General features: G+C 42.1%; 1 long non-coding RNA gene across 1 annotated transcript; it reads left to right on the top strand.

Moving 5' to 3' along the window:
* Nucleotides 1–1,750: 1,750 nt before the first annotated feature.
* LOC309526644 lies at nucleotides 1,751–7,440 on the top strand. Its single transcript, XR_014216776.1, has 4 exons — nucleotides 1,751–2,124; nucleotides 2,440–2,547; nucleotides 6,483–6,629; nucleotides 7,272–7,440. It is a non-coding gene; the product is annotated as an uncharacterized lncRNA (long non-coding RNA).
* The last annotated feature ends 914 nt before the right edge of the window (nucleotides 7,441–8,354 follow it).

The following is an 8,354-nucleotide window of genomic DNA, read 5'->3' as shown; positions in this document are numbered from 1 at the left end:
AAACTAGCTTAGGGCTTTCAGTAAAATGTCCCTGTTTCACAAGCTTCCCAATCCTATCTCACGAAAAGGGATGCATTCATTTTTCTGATATGCTGATGTTGTGTAATTATGGGTTTTGATCCAATATTTCCAGAACGCATTATTGATGACTCGTCTTCATATAGTTAGCCACCACACCATTATTTTAAGGTAAGAAACAGCAAGCGATATATCCCCTCAAAAAGGTGAAGCTAACATGGATTTTGGAGTTTTAGTTGGCCTAATGATGTTGGCATAAACCTAATATGGTGCTGTATTCAACTAACTCTTACTCAGAGCAGACCCACTGAAATTAATTGACCTTTTTCATTGATTGCATTTATATCCTGCCCTTTTCTCCAAGGAGCTCAAAGTGGCACACATGGTTCTCCTCTTCTTTTAATTCCAACAACAATCCTGTGACGTAATTTAGGCTGAGAGGCAGTGACTGGTTCAGGGTCAACCAGTGACCAACACTCTAACCCAGGGGTTGGCAACCTAAGACCCATGGGCCAGTAGTGGTCCACGGGGCTCATCTATCCGGCCCATGGTGACCCCTGCTGCCCCCCCCCCGCTGCCTGCTGTTACCGCACGGTGCGGCGCGGTGCAGGGACCGACTTCCAGGTTGATGGCGCCTGTGCGCATGTGAACGGGTGCTCCTCTGACCCAGATGTGCACTGGAAATAGTGTGTGCGCATGTGTGCGGGATGGAAAAGTGCCCATGCGATGCACACACACTATTTCTGGTGCACATCTGGGTCAGAGGAGCGCTGGAAATAGCGTGTGCGCATGTGCACGGGTTCTCTCCTGACCCAGAAGAGTGTGCTTGCGCATATGCTCCCGCCCATCCTCCGACAGATGGAGTGTGGACCAGTCACATGGGCCAGATAGATGAGCCCATTTTTCGGTAAGCTAGCCAACCCCTGCTCTAACCACTTGACCACACTGGCTCGTCACAATGTTAGTGATGGCTATTAATTTCAGTGGATCTACTCTGAGTAAAAGTTAGTTGAATATAACCTATGTATTATGGAGGAAAGTGAATCCATTCTTCTTCTTCCACAAAAGGTCATTGTTTTATTTGTCTGCAATTTGTCCGGCTTAATTCACTCTGGATGACCTCATGTGCCTACAAATTTCATCTGTTTCTGTTAAAAAGAGGAAGGGTTATAGAGATATTTAGATTCCCCTTTAGAGAGTTTCACTGTATAGAAAGTTGCTTGGAACCTGAATTACAGATGGAAGCAGACAAAAGACATAGCAACTCAGAAACAGACTGGATTTTACCAGTTTTACTGTTCTAGACATTTAGGGAGCGAAGGATGAACCCTAATAATCAGTTCAGGAGCCCTTCTAATCATTCAACGCAAGAGGAATCCTGAAGCAAAATTCATTTGTGCAAAGCCTGACATAGCATTACATTACAGGTTATGCGACAGCAGCTGAATTACTGTCAAAAAACCAGAAATTGATACTTTTATTATTACATCCACCCCACAGTTAACAGCTTAGTGTTTCCTCTGCAAATATGATTAATTTTGTTCAGATAACATACAATGAAAAAACATGCTTATTTCTACTTGACTTTCTGGTAGGGACAGGTGGAACTGCTGCACTAGGAAAAGTAGAATTCAGAACAAGTTGAGTTCCAGGGCACGAGACATCCCACAGTACATTGTGAAGTTTCAGATAGAACCTGCAGTCTAACTGGATTCTGAAATGGCACACATGTGGAATGTCCCCAGACATATGTGTAGAGGGTTTTGATGCACCAAGAGACTACTGTTGAATATTGCAATGCCTCTGGCATCCACCTCATCCACATCAGTTCAATCAGCCACCCAATAATTTTGAGGCTACCCAAGTCCAACTAATGCATGGATTCTATAGCAGACGACCGTGGACCTTTGTTGAAATGGCTTTGGTTGGCTTGCTGTGAGGAAATTTGAGCTCTTCTGAGAAAGCAACATAAAGAAAGTATTAGAAAATACCCACAATGGACAACGGGAACTTTTAAATTATGGGTGCCATATCCTTATGTGCATCAGGAGAATTCTGACCATTTGTGGAAAGCCAGCTGTTCTTGCACGACCCTCTTTTCAATAGGTATCTCAAGGAATTGGCAGGGGGGACAGGACCATAATGGATCTTAAGGGAATTCTCAAGCCATCCATCTCCTGTCATATTTTGTGCTAAAAATGTGAAGGGAGGTCGTGAAATCAATTTACTGTTTTGTTTGTTTGTTCAGATAAACCCAATGTCCCAAATAGGTGGTGTCTTCTGGCGAGGTACAGCCAGTTCACCTCAGGTTGTGGCTGAATGTGTTTGTTTGTACTTAGAGAGGGAGAACCTCCGCAAACGAATGGATAAATAAATAAATAAATGTACCAAGTGTAACAACTCACGATATTCGTGATTCAGCAGATGGCATCCAGCCTAAGATTCTGCAAGATGCTGCTCGGACGTGCTACTCTTCAGGTTCCTTTGCTGAGGAAGGCCTTAACAGAGGGCAGAGAATCAGAATGGCATGTACATTTTTAAAAAAAACATGTTTTCTTTGGTCTGTTATGCGGAGTTCAAAATATAGGTGTGTTTACTGTGGGTTAGATTGCTCCTAAGTAGGAGATAGTAGTCATAGTTAAATTAGGTATGAGTCAAAATTGCACCCACAACTTCAGCATTCTCACAAATGTTGTGGGGGGGGGGAGGCCTGAATAAGAGTGCAACAACTGCACTTCTCACTGTGGTCAGAAATCTTAAAAAAAAAACCAACCCAAAAACTATGGCTTCAGAGTGAGGACAGGAAGCATTGTCCGCATTGCCAGTCCTTCATGATGATGTTGTGGGATTCTGTGGTACAAGAAAGTGGCAGACACCACTGAGATTGCTGACTGGATCCCAAAACAGGCAGTGAAAAGGGTGAGTAAAAGGGCATTTTTTAGAAACAGCTCCCACTTGCAAGCCAAAATAACTCTTTTCAGCTCATCTTTAATTCAGAGGTAAACCACAGTTTGGGATGTAAGAAAGCATTGATGTCCGCTCTGCCCTATATTGGTTGCTTGCAGTGCTGTTTCCATTCTGCCGCATTTCAGCTGTCAAGAAAAACTATGTGATTCATCTCACTGTCCACTATGATGAAATGTTATGTAATCAATTCTGTGATCAATTCTGTAATTAATTATGTCATCGTTGCTGTATTCCACACCATTCATTTCAGTGCAAAGGAAGAAAGAGTGCAAATTGGGAGAGAGGGGGAAGAATGTCATCAATTAGGTGTCATTTGCAGACTGAAAACAACAATGGCAGCAAATATTAATCATGTGCATTGTGGACATGGTGTGAATAAATGAGCACTGGCAAATTCCCACTCCCATTTCTGTTTTTCTTGAAATTCTCCAACATCTGTAAACACAAGGAATGCCATGTCATGGAACAGTCACATACAGTGGTCACTAATATATCACTGAAAAAGGAGAAAGTGCATCACTCAAAAGCAGACACGTTTGTCTAAATTTTGTGTATGCTCATTCATATGTATAGATTTTTCAAATAATTTTGCAATATAATTTAAATATAAATGCAATATATCGCATCATAATGAGACCACTACTCTCTCTTCTTGATCATTACACTAAATTTGGACCAGATAGCCATTCAAATAGAGAATTTCTTCAAATGGAGGACTGTCCTCTCTAAAGTTGGGTGCATGGCCGTCCTATGGCAAGATCCATCCTTCCTTCCTTCCTTCCTTCCTTCCTTCCTTCCTTCCTTCCTTCCTTCCTTCCTTCCTTTATCTCTCTCTCCCCCCTCCTGTCCAAAATCACACATTATATACATATTTAGATGCATTTAAACATTCACTGGGTTTTCTTAACACATTTCCACCAGATACACATTGTGGAATTACATTGTCTCTCCAAATATAGATTTTTCAAATACATTTCACTATTTTCCTTTGAGTCAATAGGTGTGAAAGATAACTGAGCTCCAATCTTCACATTAATCTGAGAGATGCAAATTGGTTCTGTTTGCATTGAAGTTCACAAAGATCCAATTATTTAAGCATCTCTAATCATGACATAATTCCCAAGCCTTAGTCTTGGGTGAAGGTCTTTATCAGTGCCTCCACTACTTAAATCTGTGCACAATGAAAAGGAGAATTATTGGTCTGAATTTTACCCCATTTCTGTTTCCCCCTTTTTTTAATTTGTAAAGGAGGTAAGCTCAATGTGCTTTCCTATTCAACCACTTTATTTTTGGCAAGGTTCGCAAGAAGACTATACTTCAGCAATGTAAGCTTTTCTTCCTGGAGGCACAATACCCAGACAGGAGGAAAAGTAAATCAAGAAGACAAAATAAACACATTTTCTCATGAAGACTGTAAGCCAACTGGAACTTCCAATTAATGTCCCAGAGGCCAGTTGTTTTTAGTATTGAAAAATTCCACATGTAACACAAACACACACACATATTGCCTCAATGACCGGCAGGCTGTGATAAAATTGAAAACTGTTGAAGATATGGCAATTAACATTGCACTCCTGTCCTGGTTTACTCATAAATAAGTCTCATTGACCTCAATGACACACCCAACTAAATGTCAACGGAGCTAGTGAGGTTTCTGAATAAACCTGTATAGGACTGCACTGTTACACAAGTGAGTGTGCATAGGATTACAGCAGAAAGTGTACTCCTCAAATTCCACATATCTCTTTTAAATTGGTAAATGTTGTGCAAAGCAGTCAAAGAAAATGACTTCTCTGGTAAGATTGTGACAATATCAAGTCCCCAAACAGCCTTTTTTCTTAATGTGAGAACCTTGCCTGAATCAACTCAGTTCACTTCATAAATTGGGGTACACACAACTTTCATTTTCACCCCTCTCTTTATCCAGAAAAGGCTCACATATATTAAATAAAAACAAGTCCCTGCCCTGCGATAAGAGCGTAAGACTGAGCAGGAGATTGAGCTTCTAAAGCCTTGTTGACATGCAAAGCCTATGGGTTGAACCCCAAAGCTGCCATTTCACTCACAGAGCATCTTTTCATCCCAGGAATACTTCTGCTAACAGGACAGGAAGGGTAGAAGGTTTTCTTTCCCCCCCTGTTCCTAGTGCAGCCTCGCCCCAAAACCTGGAGAGCCCCTCAGTTATCTGGAATAGTCTTTTTTGGGGTGTAGGGACACTAGCAAGAAGGGGGGAATTCTAGGTATTGGACCTTAGGGGAAGCAAATTTTGATAGAAGAAGAGTTTGGATTTGATATCCCGCCTTTCACTCCCTTTAAGGAGTCTCAAAGAGGCTAACATTCTCCTTTCCCTTCCTCCCCCACAACAAACACCTTGTGAGGTGAGTGGGGCTGAGAGACTTCAAAGAAGTGTGACTGGCCCAAGGTCACCCAGCAGCTGCATGTGGAGGAGCGGAGACGCGAACCCCATTCCCCAGATTACGAGACTACCGCTCTTAACCACTACACCACACTGGCAAGGATAGATCCCTTTCCTTGCCTCGTGGTAAAACAAAATGAACAATCAACGTGGAAATTCCAAAGCACAAGGCAGGAGGCTAGGATGGTAGCCTGAGACCTCCACATTTCTGTGTGTGAGAATTTTAGTCAGGGCCAGCTATAGGTTTGATGAGGTCCTAAGCTACTGAAGGCAATGGGGCCCTTTATACAGTCATACCTTGGGTTTAATGTGCTTCAGATTGAGCACGTTCGAGTTGTGCTCCGCTGCAACCCGGAAGTAACGGAGAGCGTTACTTCTGGGTTTCACCGCTTGCACATGCGCAGATGCTCAAGATGACGTCACGCGCATGCGCATAAGTGGCAAAAAGCAACACGCGTGTGTGCGCAGATATGCCATCTCTAGTTACGTTTGCTTTTAGGTACGAACAGTGCTCCAGAACAGATCCCGTTTGTATCCAGAGGTACCACTGTATGTCCAGCTGTCCTTTGTCAACAACAAATTGTCGCTGCTTCTTGTGTTGAATATATGCTATATGTTAATTTATGGCCCGAATAGGTATCTAAAGCCATTTGCACATAACAAAATATGTATTTTACCAAAGTAATTGATATAGAAATGAGCAAACCAGTGATATTTTAGGGAACAGGCTAGCAGGCGGGGCCCATTACTTACATCATAGGAGCCTACACAACACAAAACACTGTTGCTGTAGCTAGGTTTTATTTGTTTTTTATCTTATATTTTGGAAATGTACATCGAGGTTTTTTTTCTTTAAATTTTTTTTGGGGGCCCCAAGAGAGTGGGGCCCTAAGCTATAGCTTGTTTAGCTTATACATAAATCTGGCACTGATTATAGCCAATGCTTAATTCAGTTGCATATGGATGCAGGGCTGGTCCTGCCATTAAGCAGTGAAATGGCAGCCTCAGACTGAGTGTCATGAAAAGAAAGCAAATGCTTAGTTATCTGATGTATTATCATTGGAATTTTACTGCCAGGGAGAAGGAAAGAGGTGTTTCTGGGATTTTCTGTCTCAAGTGCCAAAATAACTTGGCTGGCCTTGGATACAGTTGACTAGGGGACGGATGTCATTTGTTCCTTCACCTCAAGCAACCAAATGTCTTTGGTCAGCCTGCATGGATATAGCAGGTAAGATATAAACCATGTGTAGTGATATATTGAGGAGTTTCTTTATTGAAAATAATCAGGGCTTTTCCCCGCAGCCAGAACTCACCAGAACTCAGTCCCAGCACCTCTCAGGTGGGTGATGTTGCCATGATAAGAGAACAAGGGTGAGTTCTGGCATCTCTTTTTCGAGAAAAATAACACTTCAGGGCTTTTTTTCAACCAGAACTCAGTTCTGGCACCCCTCAGGTGGGTCCCATTGCCATTATAAGAGAACAAGGGAGGCGTTCATGGTGAGTTCTGACATCTCTTCTTCTAGAAAAAATAGCACTGCAAGTAACACAAAGTGTGTATATTTGGTACTTTAAATGTGTTCCACTTTTTGACTGTGATCTTCTTAAGGAAGGCGACCAAAGCAGCCGCGTGGATGCAATCCTAACTTGGCGTGCTGCAAACTGAGAGACCTTGTCTCTTTACATGGCCATGTGAAAGAAAAGGCAAAGAGGCAAGACCTGCACTGCTTCTTTTCCTCAGTAGCTGAAATTGAGTTTGAAGTCCAAGTTATGCAACAACATAGCATTGTCTCATTTTATTAGGGCCACTGGTTTCTGGAGGTCTTGGCATGGTTTTTCTCTCAATTAACACACTTCTCTTCTTTCTCCGCAGAATCCTTCCTGCTGTTTTGCATTGTAATAAAATGCCATCTTGCAAGCTCCACGCTAGATTTCAGTTTGGGCGACTGTGCTCTGTTTCATAACTGAAAGGGGATTTTTTTTTTTAAGAGAGAGAGAGAGAGGACTGAAATTTGCAAGAGCAAATAAAAAAGAGAAATCAGTCTGAATTTGTGCTAATTGGTTCTGAAGAAGAAGAAAAAACACTGCATCTATATCTTTTAAAAGGAAAGAAAGGAGTCAGCAACAGAAGCCAGACAGTAGCTGTGTCTTTTGGCAACGGGAGTAATCTAATAAAACATTCACCTTTCAAAAAAAGAAAAAGAAAAAAGTCTCAGTCCAACAAGCTCTGGACACTGGTACGTCATCCCGGCAAGAAATATATTCCACTCTTGGTTTGTGTTTCTTGGACCAATGTAGCTTAGGATGGTTGTTATCCCAAGACCATGCCACCAGAGTTGGAATTAATAATATAAACCAGAAGCGTGAGCTCTGATTGACAGGCTTGATTCTCTTAATACCCCGTAGTGGGTCTTCTACCACGGTCAGAAGTTAAAATTTATTTTGACAAGCTTTCTGCTGGTTATGGAGGCTAGAAGCTTTATACAGGGGTGTCCCATGATTAAATATCTGGCATAGATTATCAACAAAACTCAAAAGGAAAAGGCAACTTAAGGCTTCTTGATGACAAACTAGATCCTGCAGAGCCTAGAACTTGGTTTTAATTAAGTTATTACCTCTCTTAATAGGAAGGAGCTGAGCCTTTGTCCCTGCACAAGCTGGCAGACAGTAAATACACATGGAATGCCAGCAGCTTGCTTAAACGGAGGCTGTTTTATGGAATGCTGAAACAAATATGTGGAGATTTCCTTGCCCACGAACAATACTTGCTGGTTTTTGTTTGACTGAATGGTAGTGAGATACAGAGTGTCTCAGGGCCACTCATCAGAGACATTGTTTCCGCCTGAGGTAGAGCAACATGTAGCACCCCCGCTCCCCAAAACTGTCATAGGAACCTAGAATGATCCTGTTATGTTGCCACCTGAAGCAGAAAATCCCGCAAGCATTTTCCCCATCC

Source organism: Podarcis vaucheri (genome assembly GCF_965113315.1).
Source record: "Podarcis vaucheri genome assembly, chromosome: 2".
Taxonomy (NCBI): Eukaryota; Metazoa; Chordata; class Lepidosauria; order Squamata; family Lacertidae; genus Podarcis; species Podarcis vaucheri.
Note: the sequence above shows the minus strand (reverse complement) of the source record. Positions and strands in the feature narration are given on the sequence as shown.